The sequence below is a fragment of the Panicum virgatum genome, chromosome 1N (assembly GCF_016808335.1).
Source record: "Panicum virgatum strain AP13 chromosome 1N, P.virgatum_v5, whole genome shotgun sequence".
NCBI lineage: Eukaryota > Viridiplantae > Streptophyta > Magnoliopsida > Poales > Poaceae > Panicum > Panicum virgatum.
In genome coordinates, this window is record NC_053145.1 from 9,196,783 (window position 1) to 9,221,996 (window position 25,214).

Consider the following 25,214-nt stretch of genomic DNA (forward strand, 5'->3'; position numbering starts at 1 on the left):
TTTTTCATCGATGGTTTAATTTAGAGGCTGCAGTGCGGTACTATGTATAAAAAAGTCAACTTAAAGAAACACACAAGGGGTCAAACTAACCAAGATACCTTTGGGATGTCGCCATGAAGGCACCGCCAGTGCCGCCACTGCTGCCGCCTCTCTCGTCGCCTCGGCGGGCTAGGGTTCATCAATGGGTGGGGAACGAGTGTGAGCGAGAGAGGCTAGGGGAGATGGGCTTGCTGACTGGGCAAGCGAAGTCATGTCATCACACCGACGTGGCCCAAAATTGGGCTGGTTTCGGCGGTGGCGGGGAGGGGGGGGGTCATTTTGCACGGTTTGGTTAGTTTGCAGGTGTGAGATGTCTGGTTTCGTAGTTGAGGGATCAAAATTAGACGATGGTGACAGTTTGGGGTTGAAAACCGGACTTAACTTTTCACGTTAATCTTAAATTATCTTATGAAAAAGAGCATCCAATTTCATGTTCGTGTGAAAAAACTTATTCCCATTTTACTGAATATTGTGCAAAGATGAAAACTTTGGAGTATTATTCCTCCTTATGTTGGACGCTAGGGTATCTCGCACGGTTCTAGAAATAGATGTGACACATACTCACCTTCCACCACGAAGTCTATTTGAACTACCAAAGATAAGCTTAACAAAATAGATTCGTGATATATAAATATCTAATACAGGTTGCGCGTTACCAACCATTGAAGATATAATTTATGTTTCACATCCAAATTCATGTGCAACAAACCTTTCAATACAAATTGTGGTGACTAGATCACTTATAATTAGGCGCAATTGAAACTGTCTGGTCCAAGCATGATTGCAGGCTCCTGCTAGATTGCTTGTGGCGACAACTCCACCACTAAAACCAACGACCTCTTCACACATGACTCATGAAGCGAAGCATATGGCATGTTTCTGAACATGCAACCTACAAGAAGGCTCGTGCAAGATTGCTGAAAGAGCTTTTAGAGGCGCATCTATATATGATATATGCATGACTAGAAGCAAAAACTGAATGATCTAGCTGGTGCAAGGTTTGGGAATTTTCGGAATCATCTCCCTCTATATAAGTGAACGTTGAAGCTAGATAGAGGCATGCCAAATTGTTAATCTGTCTCCACTCCGATATTTGTAGTAGTGTTATTCACATTTGCCATGAGACATTGGAGAGAAACAATTAGACTATCATACTAACGTGGGCGTAGTGTATGGTGTCAGTGCAGTATGGACACCTTTGCGTTAGCTTACCATGTTCCACTCTAGGTAAAAGCATTAATATTGCCAGTTGCCCCGTGTTCAGCCCTTGCAATCTCAACAAGCACTCCAACCGTATATGTAGGCCACCTCCAGGGCTCCACCTCCAGGGCTGGTTCGACCTCTCCATGCCACATATGCCGAATAGAACATTGTGGGAATGCCGAATAGAACATTGGTTCGCTACCCACAGTGTCAGCATGGCCCCATAAAGCAAATAAAAATACTCCCTCCACCGATCCTTTCTCCTCTCGCAGTAGCAAACTACAGCACCCATGTACAAGAACGAATTAGTTTATTCGGGTGGGAGGTAGGCAAGGTGCCGAGAGTTTGTCGTGTCTGCAAGCTTCGATTTTGGCTCTGACAACAACCATTCGACTCCTAAAGCGTTCACGATTTGATTGGAGCAGCTCACGGTTCGCTTTTCGCGCACACTGTGGGTGCCCGTATAGAGTAGCAGCAAGAATGCACTACAGAACCAGCCCATGCCTTGCATTGGCTTGGCTAACGGAATAGGTTAGAGGGGACCGCGAGCTAGCCAGGCAGGTATACTTGATTCCGGTTAGAGGGAATAGGTTAGAGGCAGCTAACGGAATAGATCACTTCGTCGCAAGTGAAACTCCAGCTAGTCCAAGCATGATTCCAGGCTCCCTTTTGGCTTCTACTCGACCGCTCTACACTACTGGCCTCTGCACCGACGGCTCATGAAGCGACTCGTCACACAATATTTGAACATGCAACTTATAAGAAGGCCTGTGCAAAAATGCTGATCAACGAGCTGGTACAGGTTCAAATATTGTGTGACGAGTCGCTTCATGAGCCTGTGCAAAAATGATGTCATGTTGCAAGGTACGTGAATCATCTTTCTATATTTACAAGTGATTGGTGAAGTCAAAGAATCATGTCAGCTGGTTAATCTTTGATTTTTTTCCATTACCTTGGAGCCGCAAACTTTTTCAAATTGCCATTAGACTTTGGAGTGAAACAAATAGACTGGTATACGGATCTGACTGAAGTTTGGTTCAGCGGTCCAACTTACCATGTTCAAGCCAGGAATGAAGTTTTGCCGGTTGCCGCGTTCTCAGTCTTGAGAGCAAAATAAGCATCCCTAAAGAACAACCTTACGAGCATACTATGGGGGAGCAGCAAGAATAAGATGACCTCAACTAATAAAAGCACCTCGATAAGTGAATTGAACTACTGCTCGAGAGAAAAGTAAAAGGCTTCATAGATTACTATTTCAATGAAGATATGTAAGCAACACTGTAAATGGGGAGCATGCCATGTCAGCGCTAGAAGCACATGTGGACCGTTATGGACCTGCGGTGAACGACTTAACAAGTTCATGACCCAAAAATGCACTTTAGGAGTTAGTGGACCTAAGTGACACCCCTTTACAAGTTGATGGACCTCTAGTGCATTTTACTCATGATTGATTACACTTGTCATGGCCTTTAAAACTAGTCAACGTCTCGCAACAAGCATGCCTTCTCCCGCTTGCCGCTCGGCGGCTTGTTCTTCTTCTCACGCCGTGGGTTTCTTCCGCTCGGCCCATTCCATGAGAAGAGACACGTTCTGGTCCGACGAGCCGCCGCGCGCCACGGCGTCCCGCGCGTTCCTGCCGAGCTCGGCGGCCCTTGCCCGCCGCGCGGAGCCCTCCTCCCCGCCGTCCATCACCGCCGCCACGGCCCTCGCCACGTCCTCCCTCGTCTCCACAACGGCCGCCGCCTCCACGCCCCACGGTGCCGCGTCCTTGACGCCCACGGGCACCCCGACCCGCAGCACGTCCACGGCGAGCTTCTCGTTCACGAACTGCTCGGCGAAGTGCGGCCACGTCGCTATCGGCAGCCCCGGCCCGCCGCAACACACTCCAGCACGGAGTTCCAGCCGCCGTGCGTCACGAAGGCGCCCGTCGCCGGGTGCGACAGGATCGCCCTCTGCGGCGCCCAATTCCTGATCACGTCACGAGCCCCATCTCCCCGACGCGGGACTCGAAGCCGTTGCCGGACAGCCACCGCTCGAACTCGGCGAGGTTGCCGGACTTGACCACCCAGATGAACGGCCGGTTGCTCGCCTCCAGCCCGTGCGCGATCTCGGCGAGCTGCGGCACCGACGAGCGCACCAGGCTGCCGAAGCTCACGAACACCATGGAACGGGGCTTCTTGGACTCGAGCCAACTCGCGCACCGGACGGCGGCCGCGTCCTCGGCGATCGCCGCCGACGCCATGGTGTTTAGGAACAGAGGCCCGACGGCCCATATCTTCTTGCCCATGGCCGCCTCGTAGGCGTCGACGAACCGTGGTTCGAGCTCCGCGAAGCTAATTGTTAGAACAAATCTTGATTTAGTTTCTGCATGTGCATGTTTGTTAAGTAGTACTTGCATGTAGTCAATAATGTCGTGTAGAAGTGTAGAAATTTGCATTGCAGCAGTGAGTGGTGCCGAAAGAAATATAACGGCGATGCGTGTGAAACGAGCCGTGTGATCTGCGAAGCGGCCGGAGAAGCGGCCGGAGGCTCCAACATCTGATGCACGTAGTTTGACCTGCATGAGATGAGCACGGCATGAGTGCATGCCCTGTTAGTTCGGGTCAAGGCCATGATGAGATTTCGTGGCAGGAGAATAGGATGGATAGGCTTGCATGTCATCTGCACGTTTGCATTAGTTTACGAGAGTATGGCGCAGTCTACACATGGATCAGACTAGCCGGTTGTTATCCTTTGCATGTACTTCAGTCTATTTATATGAATGAAAACGATGAGAGCTGTGTGGCTTGCGTCGACCAAAAAGAGACTTCTTGTGCTGCTGTGTTTCTTGCGTGTGTGTGTGTGTGTGAGAGCCACCAGAAAGGCTAGTGTGTTTGTGATAAACACCTAGAGAGGGAGTGATTCCAACAATTGGTATTCAGAGCCAAGTTGATGAAGACGATGCCGCATGAAGATTCGTCATCAAGCAGCAAAACCATCGTGAGCGGTGGCTTCGGCAACTCGACGGCGACGACGGGGAGGCTCCTGTTCCCGATGCTGACAAGGACGAACTACGCAGCGTGGACGGTGAGGATGAAGTTCCTGCTGCGGACCAACGGCGCATGGGGTGCTGTTGATCGTGAGAAGAAGCCACCAGGAGAGGCGGTCGATGAGGTCCAGGACCAGCTGGCCTTGATGATCATCTCCCAGTTGATCGACGACGAGACGCTGCTGCGAGTAACAGAGAAGGAGACCGCCGCTGATGTGTGGGCAGCACTACGCTCCATGCATGTGGGCGTCGAGCGTGTTCGGGAGGCAAGGATCCAATCCTTGAGGTTAGATTTTGATAATCTTAAGATGAGTGATGCAGAGTGCATGGATGATTTCGCGGAAAAGTTCATGATGCTAGTTGGACGCATTTGTGAACTTGGAGATGCGATGGAAGAAAAGTACGTGGTGAAGAAGCTGCCGCGGGCTGTCTCTACCAAGTTCATCAATATTGCTTCATCGATGGTGCTGTTCAATGACATCAACAAGATGACCATGGAAGAGGCCATTGGATCATTGAAGGCACATGAAGAGCTACTCAAGGGACGGGAGGTCCAAACAGAATAGCAGCTCCTCATGGCAAAAGGAGTAGACTCGGCGCGAGGTCGAGGTCGTGCACAAGGAGTAGACTCGGCGCGAGGTCGAGGCAAAGGCAAGAGCAAGGTAAAGTGCTACAACTGTCAAGATTATGGACATTATGCTTGGGAATGTCCTAAGAAAGGAAAGGAGGAGAAGGCGCTGCTCGTGCAAGGCTACGCTAGCGACGAACCTGCTCTTCTCTAAAGTTTGTGAAGGCCTAGGGAATCAAGATTAGGGGGAGATTGTTAGAACTAATCTTGATTTAGTTTCTGCATGTGCATGTTTGTTAAGTAGTACTTGCATGTAGTCAATAATGTCGTGTAGAAGTGTAGAAATTTGCATTGCAGCAGTGAGTGGTGCCGAAAGAAATGTAATGGCGATGCGTGTGAAACGAGCCGTGTGATCTGCGAAGCGGCCGGAGAAGCGGCCGGAGGCTCCAACATCTGATGCATGCAGTGTGACCTGCATGAGATGAGCACGGCAGGAGTACATGCCCTATTAGTTCGGGTCAAGGCCATGATGAGATTTCGTGGCAGGAGAATAGGATGGATAGGCTTGCATGTCATCTGCACGTTTGCATTAGTTTACGAGAGTATGGCGCAGTCTACGCATGGATCAGACTAGCCGGTTGTTATCCTTTGCATGTACTTCAGTCTATTTATATGAATGAAAACGATGAGAGCTGTGTGGCTTGCGTCGACCAAAAAGAGACTTCTTGTGCTGCTATGTTTCTTGCGTGTGTGTGTGAGCCACCAGAAAAGGCTAGTGTGTTTGTGATAAACACCTAGAGAGGGAGTGATTCCAACACTATTCACCACCAGGCCGTCGGCTCTCACGCTGTCGGTCATGATCTCCTCGCCGAACTCCTTCATGCCGGGGCCGTGAAGTTCCCCGGCGACCGCGCCCTCGATATCTCGACGTCGATGGAGAAAGCAGGGATTCGCACGGGGCGCCTGTCGTCGACGACGCCGTCGAAGATCCTGTGGGCGTTCATCTGGCGCATGCAGAAGGAGGAGAAGGCGCAGAACCCGTCGAACGCGAGCCGCGGCACGGCGAGGTCCCGGGCCGCCCCGCCGTGCCGCAGGAGGGGCGGCGCGGCGGCGTCGGCATCGTCCCGGAGGCGCGCGACGAGCGGCGTGCGGAGCATGGCGCAGGCGTCGTTGAAGCGGCCGAGGAGGCCAGGGCCCGGGAGCGCGTCGAGGCTCTCGCATCCCTCGGGGAGGCCGGCCTCGGCGCAGGGGAAGCGGAGCGGGAGGAAGCGGATCAGAAGCGCGTCGTCGCCGGGGCCGCAGCCGAGGCGGGGCAGGTTGAGGGGCGTGGTGACGAACGTGACGAGCGCGCCCCGGCGTGCCAGGGCCCGTGCCATGTCGATCATTGGGCCGGCGTGGCCCGCAGCCATCATCGGCACTAGCACGAAGTGCGGCGCCGTGTCGGCGCCCGCGCCGGCGACGGCCGCACCGCTGCCCGGCGCCGGCGACATGACTGGCGGACCGGGCGAGTGGCTCAACGAAGTCTTGTTGGATACTTTTGTCGATGTGTGGATTGGCATTCGGTACTTGTGTTGTTCGCGCGAATCAGCTGAGTGCTGCAAGTCGTGGTCGTCCTGATAGCTGCTAGATGTCACTTCGGTCCAAGAGATAGCACACTAGGTAGCTTGATAAGATTGTTTAGACGCGAAAGTACAAGATTGTTGGTGGGGCATTCTAATTTACGGGCGACTGTGCGAAAGGTTTTGTACCGTCGATTTCCAAAAAAAAATAGTATTTTTTATCATTTTTTGACAAAAAAATTTTCAAAGAAAATTTTCAAGGAAAATATTTTGGAGAGAAAAGAAAGGAAAATTTTGATGAAAAAAAGTTTGAAACAGAAAATTTCAGAATAATTGAGAAAAATTTGAAGAAAAACTTACATCCAAATGTAAACTAAAGAAGTTTGGGAAAAAAATTTCAAGAAAAATATTTAGAAGAGAGAAAAAGAAAAAGAAAAAAATTGAAACAGAAAAGTTTGAGAATAACCAGAAAAATTAAAGAAAAACTTTTGCATCCAAAAATCAAAAAACAAAAACAAAAAGAACCGTTGCCGTCAGGGTGCGAGGTTTCACCGTTGCCGCCGCACCTCACCGCTGCGCTGCTCCCTGAGGGGCGGAGCCTGCCGCCACGCCGTGCCTCCCTGCCATCGCCGCGCCGCGCTTCCCCGCTGCCGGTCTTTGACACCGCTGGGGTGGGGGGGGGGGGGGGTGCGCGGGGCGAAGCTCCCACGGCCGGAGCCGGATGAGAGAGAAAAAGAAAGAGAACGTTGGGTCGGGAGAGGCATTCACGTGGGTGTGGGATCCACCATGTGGGTCGGGCGTCACCACGAGCTCACGTGCTGACGGGCGATTGGAAAACCAGCATTGGGATTGTGGACTCCTGTTCGGCTGGCTTGTGAGTCAACCAATCAACAATATTTTTCTCACACACTAAATCAGCACCAGTCATCAGTCACCAACTAACCAGTATTACTTTTCTCTTACAACAAATTATCACCAGCCACCAGCCGTAGCGAGCCGAACAGAAACTCTACTTTTTATGTTTTTGTCACTTGGAGACAAGTCACGGCATCATTGTGTTGCTACCACCTACTGCTGCACAAATTCAGTGTACGGCATCATCGGGAGTAGAGAACTTCGTTTTAACTCCATCGGCATCATCTGTAGTACTTCATTTTATTCCAGTACGCTTGCAATAGTACAGAGGTCATCTAACTCCATCGCCCATAGTACATGAATCATAGTTAGCATCGATCCCCAATACAACCGGACTGTCTGATTTCGTGCAACTTTGCAGCCGCTTCTCTCATGTTCATTCGATCACCAGGGGCCTGGCATGTGCAAGAAAGTGCCACTTTCACCAGGGCCAACAAGCACTGAAGGACTCCATTTTCTTTCTCCGGGGATCGCTTGAGCACGGTCCTGGTATTCTTCTAGGAGATCAGCATCAACTATATCAAGTATCTGGTCAGGAAAGTTTGTTTCGCAGAAGTTGATGATGCTGAGTCCATTGCAGAAGACAGGATCGGTTGGCCTTTTCCCCGTCAACACCTCCATCAGGACTACGCCGAAGCTGTACACGTTTCCAGAAGTTGATAGTTAACTACCTCCGGCATATTCTGAAAGTATTCAAAACAAAAGGTGAAGTGTCAGTGTGTGACATAGTTAATCTAAGTGGCTATATTGTTATCACATAAACAAAGTTATAGCTTTATGTTCTTATGTTACCTGGAGCAATATATACAATTGTTCCCTTCAAACTCATTGTACCTGCTTATCTCGATTCTCCCGCTGTTTGTGATTTGGTTTCAAGGTAGAATCTTGCAATGCCGAAGTCTCCTAAATGCGCAGTCATATCGTCGTCAAGAAGAATATTGCTGGGCTTCAAGTCGCAGTGAATGATGGGACTCACACAATCATGATGTATATATTGCAATGCATCAGCAATGTCAACAGCTATTTTCAATCTTTGAGACAGATTCAGGTTATTCGCAGTGTGTCCATAGACAGGAGGGTGCAACCAAGAATCCAAACTGCCATTGGGCATAAACCTATAGACTAGAGCTTTGAAATCTTTTCCACTGTTATCAATTGTTGAGCACACAGTAACAATAGAATTGGAAGAAGGTTGCGGTGCCGGATATTTCTCAGAGCTTGACATTCTGACATGAAACTCCTATCAGTCCCTTCCATGGCAAGGTCAAAAACCTTCACAGCCACAACCACGGGTTCTGGAGTTATTAGCACTCCTTTGTACACTGAACCATGGCTTCCTCTCCCAACAAAGTTAGACTCTGAAAAGTTCTCTGTGGCTTGAGCTAGATCCTTATAAGATTTTTTGGGGAATGTCTCATCAGAAAAAGACAGTGATAACTGTGCTCTTGACACCTTCTTTCTTGACATGATATATCAGTAACGTGATGGACACAATGCCTAATATTGGGGTCAATATTCTTACAAGATAGTGTCGCCGTCCAGTTCTCCGAGTAGCATTGGCGCATGGAGGCAAGAGGCATATGTAATTCTAGCACAACTCCACAAAGCTGCCAATTTCCTTCAAGCGAGAGGGCTGTGGTGTTTTTGAATACCCCTTCTGTTGGTACTTCACCCTCAAGATGATTGTAAGACAGATTTAATTCTGTGAGAGTAATTGGGATTAACCCAGACAAATTGTTATGAGAAAGGTTGAGCATGGTCAAACTATTAAGATTGCCGAAAGATATGGGGATGCTTCCGGAGAGCAGGTTTAAGTACATTAGGAAAGTTTGCAATTGCTGCCAGGTGCCCAAAGAAATGTTGGAATTTGGCCCATTTATGACACATTTAGGAGAATTCCAAAACAACTTGTGGCAGACTCCGAGTTCGAGATCGGAATGTCCGGACACAACGTCCGGAGTATCCGGAAATATACCCGGAGTATCCGGGTTGACGATCTGATGTCCGAACACGTGTCCAGAGTATTCAGACATATACTCGGAGTATCCGGGTTAATGTTCAAATGTCCGAATACATGCCAAGCCAAGCTGGTGTGAATCTTTTGCCATTTGCATATTAAATCTATTGACAACATTCATTAGATGAGATTAGTGCGTAGTCAATACCATAATTCTCAATTAAATGGGTAGTATTAATCCAAGTTAATTGGGAAATTATACTCCCATTATGTGGTGCTTTTATAGCGTAATTGGTCAGCTGGGAGTTGCCCTATCGCCTATAAGTGTGCCTGGAGATGTCCAGGAAAGACACACGCAAAACCTCCCCTTTCTCTTCTCTCCTTTTGCTGTTGGTGAGCTGTGCTGTAGTTTTGAGCTGTTGGTTCTCGCCAGCTGTTTTTCTTGGTGTGCACCAAGGTGAAGGGTGAGCGGTGTATCTTTGAACCATTTCTATCGTGAAGGCTGCACGAGGGATGGCAATAAGGTTTCTGGGCAGCGCAACTGCGCGACCGCTCGATGCCGATTGACTACGTTTTGCGCTGCTACGATCTGCACTGCTTCATCTCTTCATGAGGGTAAGAGTAATGGATTTCATCATGAGTTTATTTTAGCTCGTTTTACTCTGTCAATGTACAATTCTGTTTGAGATAGCAGTAGCATTGTTATTTCTAATTTGTCTCAAATTGAAATTTGGTCTCTTTAAACACATATTTCCAACAATCCAGAAACCTTACATATGCCCGGAATGCAACAATTAGAGTACTGCTTGTGTTAGCAGCTTCCTACTATATACATGTCCATCAAATGGATGTTAAAACAACTTTCTTTTATGGAAAGTTGGAGGAAAAAATATATATGGAGCAACTGGATGGCTTTGTTGTCCCTGCAGAGGAGAACAAGGTGTGCATTCATAAAATCTTTATATGGCCTAAAGTAAGCAACTAAACAGTGGCACAAAAAATTCGACACCACTTTAACATCTGCAGGATTCAGCATGAACGAGGTAGATAAATGTGTGCACTACCGTTATGGTGGGGGTGAAGGTGCTATATTGTGCTTGTATGTCGATGACATACTTATATTTGGGATCAGTACTACTGTGATTGATGAGATCAAGTCTTTTCTATATCGGTGTTTTGATATGAAAGGCTTAGGTCCAGCAAATGTAATTTTGAATATTAAGTTGATTAAAAATAAGAATGTGATTACATTGAGTCAATCCCATTATATAGAGAAGGTCTTAGTTGCTTTGGCTTTGCAGACTGTAAGATCGCTCCAACTTCCTACGATGCAAGTGTGAAACTTCGAAAATTCAAAGGACAGGGAAGAGATCAATTGATATATTCTCAATAATTGGATCCCTTATGTATTTAGCTGGTGTGACTAGGCTAGACATCTCCTATGTTGTGAGTAAACTGAGTTGGTTCATATCAAACCCAGAAGAGGATCATTGGAAAGAACTCAAGTGAGTGTGTCGTTATTTGAGAGGTACTTCAGATTATGGAATTTACTACTCAGAATGCCCACCTGTATTAGAGGGGTATAGTGATTCCAATTGGATCTCAGATGCGCGATCAAAACTACTAGTGGCTATATATTCACTCTAGTGGGTGCTGCAGCTACGTGGAGGTCCTACAAACAAACAGTTTTGACAAAATTAACGGCTGAACAAGAACTTTAGCACTAGAGACTGCCACTAATGAGGCTGAATGGCTTAGAGAGCTTCTTATGGACTTGCCTTTGCTTGAGAAGCCAGTACCATCCATCCTAATGTATTGCAATAACCAATCAATGCTAGCTTAGGCTATGAATACAAATGATAATTCAAAATCCAACAAGCATATTAAGTGGAGGCTTAAAACTGCCAGAAAAATGAGAAACTCCGGAGTAATAGATATGAGCTATGTGAAAACTGAAAATAATCTGGCATACCCATTCACAAAGGGATTATCACGGAATGTGACTCCTGTGATATCTAAGGACATTGGTCTGATGCCCATTTGAGTATGTTACACCACAATGGTAACTTATTCTATGTGATCGGAGATCCCGCGAAGTAGTGTAACCCCCTGTAACTAAAGTTAATCCCATGGTTAACATGATCATTAGCACTAAACCAGCATAAAGAAAACCACTAAATAAATTTTTGCTAGCAATTTAACCGATGTGATGAGGAAATTCTTTTAAAATGATTTCTAATAAAGGTTCGAGCCAGTTTTGAAATCAAATAATATTAAAATGTAGGAAACATGGATAGGGGTAAATTTTAGTCAGAAGTATAGTTGCGAATGCCAAAAGACTCAGTTTTGATATTTGAACAAGTTTTCAAAAGAAATCAAATTGAATCAATCTCAATTTTACCTCGTTGGAGTCATTGTGAACCCGGAAGTTCCGGGTGTCAATCCGGAATGTCTGGAATCATCCGGATACATCGGATATACGTCTGGATACTCCAAACTGGTGTTCATCTTTATCCTTAACCGACTCGCCTCCTCTCTCTTACTCGGCCCTCTTTCCTCCTTCAGACAGAGCAGAGCCGAGCAGAGCTGCCCCCGCCGGCGCCCCGGTTGCCTCCGGCCACCATCCTTTCCTCTCGCGAGAGCTTCCCTAACCGCGTCCCGCACCTCCACCACACCTCCCCATGCCGTGCTCGAGCTCTATCCGGCCAGAATCGGCCCCTCCAGCTCCGGCCGCCATGGCTCCTAGACCTTTGCTCGCCGTCGATCCACTCCCTCCGGCCTTCCTCTGCCCAAATTAGCCCCCAAAATGGGTTCGTGGTGAGCTCCTGCACCTTCCCCCGCCCCCTTCCCTAGCCTTTTTCCCTGCCGCGCCGTGCGCTGCTGGCCACCAAGGCGTGCACAGTAGCTTTCTCCGGATACTCCAGAAATTTGTGTCCTGACATTCTGGGCTAAAACCTGGAGTCTCTGAAGGTGTAGGTTTAAAGCTTTTTAATTGTTCGGTTTCGCCATGTTTAGGTGCGAGTAAATAGTTTCAGTAATAATGACTAGCTTCTTATATGATAAGTTTTGGGTGCACGTACGCATGTGTTGACAAACTAACGTGTTTAGTGTTTAATAAATAGTTAGGAATAATAGAAATGTGAAAAATTAGAAAATGTGTTAAACCTGTTAAAGACTAGTAAATCATCACTTGATCCGTAAATGGCGAAACCTATTTCTGCTAGCTTTCACGAAGTCATTTATGTTTCGGATGTATATAACCTAACTTACATAAATTGTATCTCCTTAAAGCGAATTGATTTTGGTATAATATAAGTCCACCATCACAATTGCAATTCATTGCGCACATAATATCGTGTATTGCATCCATATCATTAATGCATTGCACAGTTGCATACATGTAGATTCCGGCGCATGCGATCACGTGGCTGTGGAACAGGCGTAGCCGTGAAGTCTAGGAGCTAGCAAAGCATGCCAGAAAGGACCCGGTGAAGACCCGGCCCAAGGTCAGAAGGGTCCGAGGCCTTGGTACTACTAATATTGGTTTAGTGTTACCCCAGAAACCCCGGAGCATAATCTAGTATTTTACATTATGAATCATTATATGTTTATTACTTGTGTATTATATTTTTAAGAATTATTTGAAATCTTAGTTGCATGATCTCTAGGTTTCCTTGGTCTTATACTAGTATGTTTAGGTCGATACCACTACTATGCTTAATAGGTCTCGGTAGAAGTCGAGTGATTTCCTGTCACTCTCAGCTATAGGGTAGAAATCGAGTAATTCCCGGTTACTCGCGAGATATTGGATGTTCTTATGTTTCAGTATATGAATTATTGAAATCAAGATGGAATGCATAGAAATTTGAGACCGGAGGGGAAATGATAATGAGGCGTAGGTATGGCAACATGACAGGGTTTCTGGTTGTCTTAGCCCCATCTGTGTCGCTTATGGACTGTTCATTGTTTGGCCCTGCTGATCGAGTTTGATATTGTACTAACCACATACCGGGAGTATGAGGTAGTCAAAACCGGTAAGCCGAGTACTGCCTCACTTTAAAAGTACAGAACTTCTACCCACCCCTTATGGTAGTCGAGTGACCTCGGAGAATTGGGGATGCATGTATTTATTTTTGGTGGTCTCTCGTAAGGCTCGGCTGACTATATGCAGGTGAGGCTCGGCCGACTATATACAAGTGGGGCGGTTCTGTAGTTCGAGGCGGGGAGGGGAATGGTTGGTTCGTATAGTCCGACGGGGCAAATACGTGTCGTGTTGGTTAGGTCCATCTTGCAAGGTTAAATCGGATCGATTCACCGTCAGTCGCTCTCAGATATGAGCACCTTGATCGCAACACCGCATCGTAGTAAGATTGTATGGAATATGCAATATATATGATGATAATGATCTTGAGTTGTGGTTTAATATTCTACCATGTTTGCTCTTAGATGTTTTTTTTTGCAAAACAAACACTGCAGACAAAAGCCTTGCATACTAGTAGTCGGCTAAGTATATGTCAATAATTGGGTAAGTCTTGCTGAGTATTAGTTGCTCAGGGTTTGTTGTTTACCTCATTTCAGGTATAGAAGCTAACCAGAATTAACATCGGTGGGCTCAATATGACATCCTCACATCTTCACAGTTATCAGTTTAAGTTATTTGTTTTCTATTAAAAAAATATCGTCAGATTAGATTCTCTTTCGCTGCTATCATTTCCTATGTAAATTCTAATATTGAAAGATGTTCTATAAAAATTTTATTTTATATTGTATCGTATCATTATGTTGATAAAAGTGTATTATGCTGGTACTATTTGCGCTCGCCGTTATGTGAGACTACTGGTGATGTTTCGGTCGGGGCCGTGGGTTGGAAACAGGTTGTCAAGTTACGTTTAATTAAGCTAATGTGCCTGATGTGTTCAAATGATGGCCATTACTTTTAATTAAACTGGTTTAACTTGGCGATTCTGTCACAAGTAGTAAATAGGAAGAATAAGTTGATGGTGTAACTCAAAGAGTACATTAAAACTAATAAAAATGTACACATGTCCAAATGATAACTATAATACTCTTTACTACTTGAAAGGATGGCATAAAGTCTTAATGTTTCCCATTGAAAAGATATCAGCCAGCAGGATATTCTTGAAGGGTAACAATTCTTGAGACAGGGCCCTCTCATTGAAAACTCACTAAAAGATATGGGAGCAGACCTATAACGCTCCGGTTAGACGAGATCTCTTTGGCAGCCCAGTATCAGCTATGACTTCAGATGAAGTCTGATTATACTAAAGCTGGGAATTCAAGGCCTGGTCCATTCTCTGGACGCAAGATGAATCTTGTTGTTCTAGGTGTAAAGTTCATCCCGTACGGGACCTCTGCTAAAACATTGGTATATTAACATTACTACAACACATTGATCCTTTTTACTTCTTATTCTTACTTTAGAATTGTTGGGGATTGTTGGAATTTGGCCCATTTAGGAGAATTCCAAAGCAACTTATGGCAGACCCCGGAGAATCCGAGTTCGAGATCGGAATGTCCGGAGACAATGTTAGGAGTATTCGGACATATACCGGAGTATCCGGGTTGACGATCGGATGTCCGAATATGTGACCAGAGTATTTGGACATATAGCCGGAGTATCCGAGTTAATGTTCAAATGTCACATGCCAAGCCAAGCTGATGTGAATCTTTTGCCATCTACGTATTAAATCTATTGACAACGGTCATTAGACAAGATTAGTGCGCAGTCAATGCCATAATTCTCAATTAAATGGGCAGTATTAATTCAAGTTAATTGGGTAATTATACTGCCATTATGTGGTGCTTTTATAGCGCAATTGGTCAGCTGAGAGCTGCCCCATCACCTATAAGTGTGCTTGGAGACGTCCAAGGAAGACAGATGCAAAACCTCCCCTTTCTGTTCTCTCTTTTTGCAGTTGGTTAGTTGTGATGTGGTTTTGAGCTGCTGATTCAGGCCGGCTCTTCTTCTTGGCATGCACCGAGGTGAAGGGTGAGTGGTGTATCTCCAAACCATCGCTGTCATGAAGCCTACACGAGGGACGGCAACAAGGTTTCTGGGTAGCGCAACTGCACGACCACTTGAGACTGTTCGACTACGTTTTTGCGCTGCTACGATCTGCACTTCATCATCTATTCACGAGGACGGAGCGCTGAGCGGTAATAGTAATGGATTTCATCATGAGTTTCTTTTAGCTTGATTTACTCTACCAGTGTACAATTCTGTTTGAGGTAGCAGTAGCGTTGTTATTTCTAATTTTCCTAAAATTGAAATATGGTCTCTTTAAATGCATATTTCTAACAAGAAAGTGGAATTTCCTTGGTAAGCTTGTTGGATGAAAGATCTAGATAGTTAATCTATTGAAGGTTGCGAACATCGGATGAAAGATCTAGATAGTTAATCTATTGAAGGTTGCGAACATCAGGTATTTGGCCCTGCAAATTGTTGTTGGATAATGAACATTCAACAACTATGCGTGCTATCTAGATAGTCTGATCTGTCTGTCTGACTCCGGTGTTGCTCCACGGTGCGTCCCGCTAGTACAACAGCAAAATTCCTCAAACCAAGAATTACCAAAATGTGGTTTTGTCCTTTGTCCCTGGAGAGGGCCATTGTCGAAACGCCGGGCAGAGCCGATCACCTTGGCAGCGTACCTTCCCGGCTGCGCCACTGAAGGAAAAGAAGATGGCCGGTGCACGCAGGATCTGAAAGATAATTCAGAGATCAAGGAGCGGCCTAATAGCGATATTCCGATCGAGCGTGACCGGAATTTTGGGCGCTCCTGGTGGGAGCTGTTCCCGACTGGGCCTAGGTCAGGGGGTAGGGCTTGTGCGAAGACATCGCATTCTTCTTTGACTCCGAGACAAATCATGCCCTCACCTTCGCTGCCACAAAGTAAAACACCTGTTTTATCTACTACGCCACCACCATCTCTTCCCTCGGGCTCGTCCTTCGCCGAGATTGTGTGCCGTCCCGCGCGGCCGATGCCTCCATACCCAAAGGCGGTGGATCACAGCCGTGGAAGGGCGCAGAACTAGGGACGGGGGACGCTGTTCTCGAGCGTGGTGATAGACATGGCCGTGGTGCTGCTCCGAGTGCTGGGCGAGGTGATTGTCACGGTGTAACGAACATGGCACCATTTATGCTATTTCGAGTGATTTTGGTGATCATATGACAACACAATCAATGGAACTAATAGTTTTGTTAAGTGAACATTTCTAGATCCCAGGGATGGAGTAAAAATGCCATACAAAGCAAAACACGAAGGAAGAACTCAAAGAAACGCTGAATTGGACAAGTTCTACTGAAATCAGTAGCACCAGAAGAACCGAAGCCCATAGCATCGGTGCATCCGACGGTTGTCGGAAGATCCGACGCCCTGGCATTGGTGCAGGACTGATTGCCTCTGGATTTCAAGTGAAGAAAGAAGTGAAACACCGGTTGAACCGACGGCTTCAAGATAGGCATTGGTGCATTCAACGTACCATGTTCCAGAGACGATGTCAAGCGAGCAGGAGCGAAGTCTTCAGCATTGGTTGAACCGGTGGTGCGTTGGAGCAAGGCGTCGGAGCAATGACGTCAGCAAGGGCAACGGCTACATGGAGATCAAGAGACAGCGGTTGAACCGACATTAAGTCATCGATTAAACCGGTGGTTGCCAACTCAGCTGCAGAAGTGTCAGAGTTGCCAGCGGCTGCTTCAGAGCGCAGAGTGACCGGAAGAACCGACCACCTATGCATCGGAAGTTCCTATGCCTTCACAGAAACTGGCTAATGGCTAGTTCGAGTTGGTGGCCTATATATACATCTCACCCCGGCCATTTGAAGTTTGCTGGAGTTACTGGACATCCCACTCACACCCAAGAACAACTCAAGCCATCCCAGAGCATAAAGATCAAATCCTTAGTCCTTAGCACAAGTTTTGTGAGTGGTAGTGCAAGGTTAGCTCTTGAGTGAGTGATCAAGCAAGATTTAGATCCTTGTGTCTTGGTGCGCCGGCCATCCTTGGAGCTATGGTGGCTCGCCGGCAAGTCAATGACCCTCCGGCTTGGTGTGGAGTGGCGTTGACGACATTGTGCGGGGGACGGAGACCCCTCCTTCATGGGCAATCTCCCTTAGTGAAGATCGGGATCAAGGTGACCGTGATTGTGTTCACGGAAGAGACTTGATTGTCGGGAAGCAATACTCTTCGTGAGTGCTTCAACAACGTGGACGTAGGGGCGCCTTTGTGGCAATCCGAACCATGGGATAAATCCTCGTGTCAAGAGTTCGCTTCCTCTCATCCCTCTCTCTTTAAGCTTCCGCATTTCATATTGCAACTTGTGTGCCTTTACTTTATTAGTGTAGCATCTTGTTAGGATTGGCTATAGGTTGCAAAACTCTTTTGTGATGAGGGTTACACACTAAGGTGAACCGTAGTTGCACATCTAGATAGCTTGATTTAGTTTAAGTTTTATGCAAACTAGTTGGATCCATAGGTTAAGGTTTTAATAGTGCCTAGTTCACCCCCTTCCCCTCTTAGGCTAGAGCACCCGATCGTTTTCAATTGGTATCAGTGCCGGGACTCACTTCTCTCACAAAGAAAGCCAATTCCATTGGCAATTTGTGTTTACCGGCTCATTAGATCGGTAGGCTTCACCGCCTAGTGAGTTAGCTCTTACGGGGAAAGGATGGATCCTTTTAGACCCGCTCCACGGTTCGACGGCATGGGCTTCCAACGATGGAAGGTGTCAATGCAAGCCCATCTCCATGCGATGGGACTAAACATTTGGAGAGTTGTGAGTGAGGGCATAAAAAATAATGGTCAACAAGAGAAGCAATATGATGTCACCGCTAAATGCATAATCTTGTCTTCTCTTAGTGACAATGTGTTCAATCGTGTTTTTTTCATGTGAAAATGCTAAAAAGCTATGGAATACTATCATTGAGAACCATGAGGGCACGGAGGATATTGCCAATGAAAGATATCATGTTCTCATTGATAAGCTTAATAGCTTTAAGCAACTTGATGATGAGAATGCTGAATCTATGTACTCACGTTGGAACACTCTTGTGAATGAGATAAATTCCTTAGGTGTGAAGCAAATTGAAGATTTAGAACTCATTCGCAAGATCCTTCACTCACTCCGAAAGCCGGACTATGATTTAGTGACCACAATTCTATATGAAAAAGAGCTCGACACGATGGCACCAAATCAAGTCCTCAACAAGGTGATTGCCCATGAGCTACGCAATGACATCAAGACAAAGGCGCCATCTTCTTCACCTACCCATAGCGCACTTGCATGCAAGCGACTCAAGAAGTTGAAGAAAATGGCCATCAAAAGTAGCTCAAGTGATGAGGAAGAAGAGGATGCAAGAAACTCCTCAAGTGATGAAAAAGAGCCAATGCACCCTAACCTCTACAAGCAAGTAAAGAAGATGAACAAATGCTTGAAGAAAATTAACTCAATGGGGTATATGGTCTTCCTCAAAGATGGGTCTCACCATCAACTTATGAATGTTGAGAAGAAGTTCAAGAAAAACAAGCAAAATAAGGAGAAGAAGCCCAAGCATGAATCATATGCCGTATTTGGTGAATGGGTAAGCGGTGGTGAAGAATCAAGTGCAAGTTTAAGTGATGAATCAAACAAGAAATTCACCACCCGCATGGGATCATCATTCAACACTTGCTTTATGGCCAAAGGTATGGATAGCGATGTAAGTGATGATGACTCTGACTCTCCTTCAATTGATGAACTTCTTGACCTTGTTCATGAGCACCAAAAAGTCTTTAAGAAGCAATCGAAGGAAATCAAAAACCTTAGTGCTCTCAAAGATCTAAATGCTTCTCTTGCTACAAATTTTGAAGATTTGATGTGAAAATTCAAATTGCTAAGTAAGGAGTATGAAGAGCTTAAAGTAAAATTTGAGAGCATTAATGATACTAATGACTCTTTAGAAATGAAGCAAACTATCCCTTGTGCAATTCCTATCTCTAGAGTAGATGCTTCAACTTCTTGCATTGATTTAATTGATGATTCTTGCTCTAACCCTTGCAATGAGAAATGCTATGAGAATGTTGTTGTAGAATCATGTGATGATCTCATTGCCAAGGAAAATGATGAGCTCAAGCAAGAAGTGGAAAGACTCATGAAGGACTTGAATAGATTGAAGTGCCAAGGCATAGAGAGCAATGTCCAACCTTCTCAAGATAACTGTGAAGACATGGTGAAAAAGCTTGAGAAGGGGTCCACCGTGACTTACTCAAAGTGACACAAAGAAGGTCACAAGTCCAACAAGTGTCCTCAACTAAAGAAGAAGCTTCCGGATGAGAAGAACAAAAAGAAGCTCACAATCAAGAGTTCTCTCATCTACATTAAGTCCAACTGGAAGAATAAAAGCAATAGCACCCCCTATGTAATAAAAAAGAATACAAATGGCAAGGTGGTTGCTCACAAGGTTGGGAAGAAGGAAAGGAGTTGGAACCACTCCATTTGGGTGCCCAGGGACATCATCACCAACTTGAAGGGGCCTCAAATGGTGTGGGTTCCAAAGGAGACTTAAAGCCAAGAACGGCTTCGGGAGATTTGGAGACTTAGCTTACAAGTTGAAGTGAAGGTTTAAACCAAAACAAACTAAGCTCACAACTTGGACATTTGTTGCCCAAGCTCCCCAAAAGGTAATGGTAGCTAGATTTCAATTCAAGCATCATGTAGGTCCATTGCTTTTGCTAGGTTGTTTGCATATATTGCATCTCCTAGTGTTATATATGGTAGGTTGCTTGTGTCATGATTCTAACCCATGAGCAACCTACATGGTTTGATAAGTGTGTAAAAAGCTACACAAAGTTATCCTTTATGGGACATGGACTTCATAAAGTATGTATTTCATATGTGTACCATGAACACAAGCTACAGGGTAAACTTCCCAATTTTGTCAAAATCAATGTGCATACATTTGCTTAGTGATTCAAACACTAAATGCACACATTTAGGGGGAGTTCATCCTATGGTTTGTGATTTTGAGACTAATGTGTTTGCAAGTTCATCTTTTGTAGTCTCACGAGGAGTTAACACTCTAAGAGAATGTTTCTCACGATCAATGTGAACAAACAACTCTATAAGAGTGATTAGATAAAATATGCCTTCATGCATATTGAGTCATGCTCTATTGAACTTAAATGCTCATATCTAAGTTCATAGGCTATGTGTTCATACATTTGCTTAACCTTGGTGTACCATGTGCTCTTCTTTCAAAGACTTTCAATTGGTTGTAAGTCACTTTCAAATTGGTACATGCAAGGTAAACAAATCTCCCCTGAAATTGGTACATGCAAGGTAAACAAATCTCCCCCGGAGGTATGCAAGGTTCTAAACTCATTCAATTGGTATAATAATCAATTTCTTATCTCTTTTAGAGTTACCTCCGTGCATGATATGATCTAAGCTTTCTAGTTATAACATCTAGTTGTGCACTTGATTTTCACATTATCATTTTGTGTACATACTTATAGAAAGCTTAGCTCATGTCATGCAAGTTTCATGATTTTGTGATCTACCATAGTAAATTTTCAATTGGTATCTTCATTGATATCATATATTTGGATCATGAGTCATGAAACAAACTCTCTAGGCTATTAATTTTCTCTTGAGCTATATTGGTTTGCAAGACCTTTTAGGTACAAGATCTTTTAGGTGATTTGATTCCAAAGGGGGAGAAATGTGGATCAAAACAAGACATGTTCCCAACAAAGAGGGAGAGATGTTCCCAAGAAGGAAAAATATTCCAAAGGGGGAGACATGCCGAGTGGATCAAGTCAACATATGAGAAAGGAGTAGCAAATAGGGGGAGGAACGAAGGGGAAAATCATGGCTTTAGGGGGAGGCCAAACCGTCATTGGATGATGGTAAGCATCCAAGCAAGTGTAAGTGGTTCAATTTGTCAATTCTTGCAAATTTTATGCTTGCTTTGATTGTGTTGTCATCAATCACCAAAAAGGGGGAGATTGTAACTAACATGGCACCATTTATGCCATTTCGAGTGATTTTGGTGATCGTATGACAACGCAATCAATGGGACTAATAATTTTGTTAAGTGAACATTTCTAGATCTCTGGGATGGAGTAAAAATGCCATACAAAGCAAAACACGAAGGAAGAACTCAACGAAACGCTGAATTGGACGAGTTCTACTGAAATCAGTAGCACCGGAAGAACCGATGCCCATAGCATCGGTGCATCTGACGGTTGTCGCAAGATCCGACGCCCTGGCATTGGTGCAAGACTGATTGCCTCTGGAGATCAAGTGAAGAAAGAAGTGAAACACCGGTTGAACCGACGGCTTCAAGATAGGCATCGGTGCATTCAACGTACCATGTTCCAGAGACGATGTCAAGCGAGCAGGAGCGAAGTCTTCAGCATTGGTTGAACCGGTGGTGCGTCGGAGCAAGGCGTCGGAGCAATGACGTCAGCAAGGGCAACGACTACATGGAGATCAAGAGATAGCGGTTGAACCGACATTAAGTCATCGGTTAAACCGGTGGTTGCCAACTCGGCTGCAGAAGTGTCAGAGTTGCCAGCGGCTGCTTCAGAGCGCAGAGTGATCGAAAGAACCGACGCCCTATGCATCGGAAGTTCCGATGCTTTCGCAGAAACTGGCTAACGGCTAGTTCAAGTTGGTGGCCTATATATACGTCTCACCCCGGCCATTTAAAGTTTGCTGGAGTTACTGAACATCCCACTCACACCCAAGAACACCTCCAAGCCATCCAAGAGCATAAAGATGAAATCCTTAGTCCTTAGCACAAACTTTGTGAGTGGTAGTGCAAGGTTAGCTCTTGAGTGAGTGATCAAGGAAGGTTTATATCCTTGTGTTGTGGTTCTAGAGTGAACCATCCTTGTATCTTGGTGCGCCGGCCATCCTTGGAGCTTTAGAGGCTCGCCGGCAAGTCAACGACCCTCCGGCTTGGTGTGGAGAGGCGTTGACGACATTGTGCGGGGGACGGAGACCCCTCCTTCGTGGGCAATCTCCCTTAGTGAAGATCGGGAACAAGTTGACCGTGATTGTGTTCACGGAAGAGACTTGATTGCCGGGAAGCGATACTCTTCGTGAGTGCTTCAACAACGTGGACGTAGGGACGTCTTTGTGGCAATCCGAACCACGGGATAAATTCTTGTGTCGATAGTTCGCTTCCTCTCATCCCTCTCTCTTTAAGCTTCCGCATTTCATATTGCAATTTTTGTGCCTTTACTTTCTTAGTGTAGCATCTTGCTACGATTAGCTATAGGTTGCAAAACTCTTTTGGGATGAGGGTTATACACTAAGGTGAACTGTGGTTGCACATCTAGATAGCTTGATTTAGTTTAAGTTTTGTGCAAATTAGTTGGAGCCATAGGTTAAGATTTTAATAATGCCTAATTCACCCCCTCCTCCTCTTAGACTAGAGCACCCGATCGCTTTCACACGGTCGTGGCCGCGGTGATGAATCCGACCACGACCCTGGTCTGGGCAACGGACATGGCCAAGGCTGTGGCCATGGTGATGCAGTTGGACGGGGAGGACACGGTGATCGCGGATGGCAGCCAAAGAAGTATGGGCCAGTGCCTCTAGGCCGTGACACTGTCGAATCAAGCCAGCAAGGTGCCGAGCGCAATCTGCAGTAGCAACAGCAGCCTGCTGAACAAGGAACGCTAAAGAAGAAGAGGGCAAATGCAATGGTCATGTTAATGAGGTTTGTAAGGCAGACCTTGATTGCATCATCTGCAACAAAAAGGACTCCTACTTGTCATCTAAGTACCCGATCTTGAAGATGCCAAAACCCAGTGCCGCTTTCTTTGGGTCTGGGAAGAAAGGATTGTCGTTTGTTCAACTCTCGGACATGGAATGTACTTTGGAAGCTTCGGAACAGTCACCAAACGGTTTAGTTACTGTGGCTGGTGCTCGACTCACGGCTGAGGTTGTCCAAAGCAAGCTTGCCAGAACCGCCAGGACGGAATGGAATTGGGAAGCCTTACCAAACGGCGAGGATTCTTTCTTGGTTGCATTCCCTAGTGGTGATGAAGCACTACAGAGTATAGTCGACATCGGTTTCCACCTGAGAAATCATGGGGCCACCATTACTTTGTCAGCTTGGCAGTAGGATCAAGAGATCGTCCCTTCTTATGAATTGGAGGAGGTTTGGGTGCATGTCACTAGAGTGCCACCTTGCTTCAGGAAATATTTGGTTTTCTGGACACTTGGCACAGTTGTGGGTTCAACTCTAGACGTGGATATGCTTACAACAGAAAGAAAGGGATAGTAACAGTGAAGGTGGCGATTCTTGACAAGACTCAGCTGCCTCTTACGACCAATTTGGTGTTTGCTAAAAAAAAGGGTATGATATTACCTTTACACTAGAGGATATCTCGTTCCAGCCAGCTCGCCCTCCAGCAGTAGACAACGACCCAATGGATCATGACGATTCGGGGCAGAAAATTGCAATTCAGATGATGCTGACGGTGGGGCTGCAGCAAAGAAGATGAAGAGCGATGCTGAGGTTCCCGCTCCTCAGGCTAGGAATGATGAGTCGGGGCCTACGCCCATGCAGTTGGCAGTGACACCTTTTGGGTGTAGAAATCAGAGGGCAGTAGGAGGAACGGTGTCGCCCTATCTTGGGTCGATGCACCGACTGCGTGTTGATTCAATGATCAGAGAAAAACCCTCCTCATGGCGTTACATATATACGTGAAACAACAGGAGGTTCGGTCAGGACTCCATTACAAGGAAATCTAATATTAACAATTCTATCTATAGGAGTCCTAGACCAATACATATCCTTGTTGCTTCACGTTTACAATCAATGGAAACTTATCTAATTATAACCTTTCTTAACAGCCTCCCTCAATCATAACCTTCTGAGGTTAAGATTGGTCTTGAAATTTTCAAATAATCTTACAGATAAAGGCTTTGTAAAACCATCTGCAATCTGATCTCCAGACGGGATGAACTCAATCTCCAAAAGTTTCTGAGTTACTCGTTCTCTAACAAAATGAAAGTCAACCTCAATATGTTTGGTTCTAGCATGAAACACTGGATTAGCTGACAAATATTTAGCACCAAGATTGTCACACCATAATTTTGCTGCATATGGACTTTTAACCTCCAATTCTTTGAGTAAAGTTTGTACCCACATAATTTCTGCAGTTGCATTAGCCATAGCTTTATATTCCGACTCTGTACTAGATCTTGATACTGTAGCTTGCTTACGAGCACTCCAGGATACTAAGTTTGATCCAATAAATACAGCAAATCCACCCGTAGATTTTCTATCATCAACATTACCAGCCCAGTCGGCATCTGAGAATGCACTTACTAATGTTGACATTGAGCGATGTATATTTAATCCAAGCTGAGTATTTTGTTTAATATACCTTAATATCCGCTTCACAGCTGCCCAGTGAACAGTAGTAGGTGCGTGCAAAAACTGACATACTTTATTTACTGAGAAAGCAATGTCCGGCCTTGTGAGAGTCAAATATTGTAACACCCCAACTATACTTCTGTACTTTGTAGCATCTTCTGGACCTAACAGTGACCCTTCATGTAAGGATAATTTCTCACTGGTAGATAGAGGGGTAGATACAGCTTTGCAATCTGTCATTCCAACTTTCTTCAAGAGATCCTTAGCATATTTATGCTGAGTCAAAAGAATACCATTCTGTACCTTGTTCACTTCTATTCCCAAGAAATAATGAAGATCACCTAGATCTTTCAAAGCAAAATCTTTTTGTAAATCTTTGAGTAAAGTTGTCGTAGCCTGTTCTGTCGAGCTGACCACAATAATATCATCAACATATACAAGAATATACATAAAGATTCCTCCCTTGTTGAAAATAAACAATGATGTATCAGCTCTTGAAGGCCGAAAACCAAGATCAATAAGTTTAGTGCTAAGACGAGAATACCAGGC

The 25,214-nt window shown here is 45.5% G+C and overlaps 2 pseudogenes; both read right to left on the minus strand.

The window, feature by feature from the left end:
• Positions 1–2,668: 2,668 nt before the first annotated feature.
• Positions 2,669–6,265, minus strand: LOC120653935 (annotated as a pseudogene).
• A 1,355-nt stretch (positions 6,266–7,620) lies between these two features.
• On the minus strand, positions 7,621–8,779 carry LOC120653272 (annotated as a pseudogene).
• Positions 8,780–25,214: the final 16,435 nt, after the last annotated feature.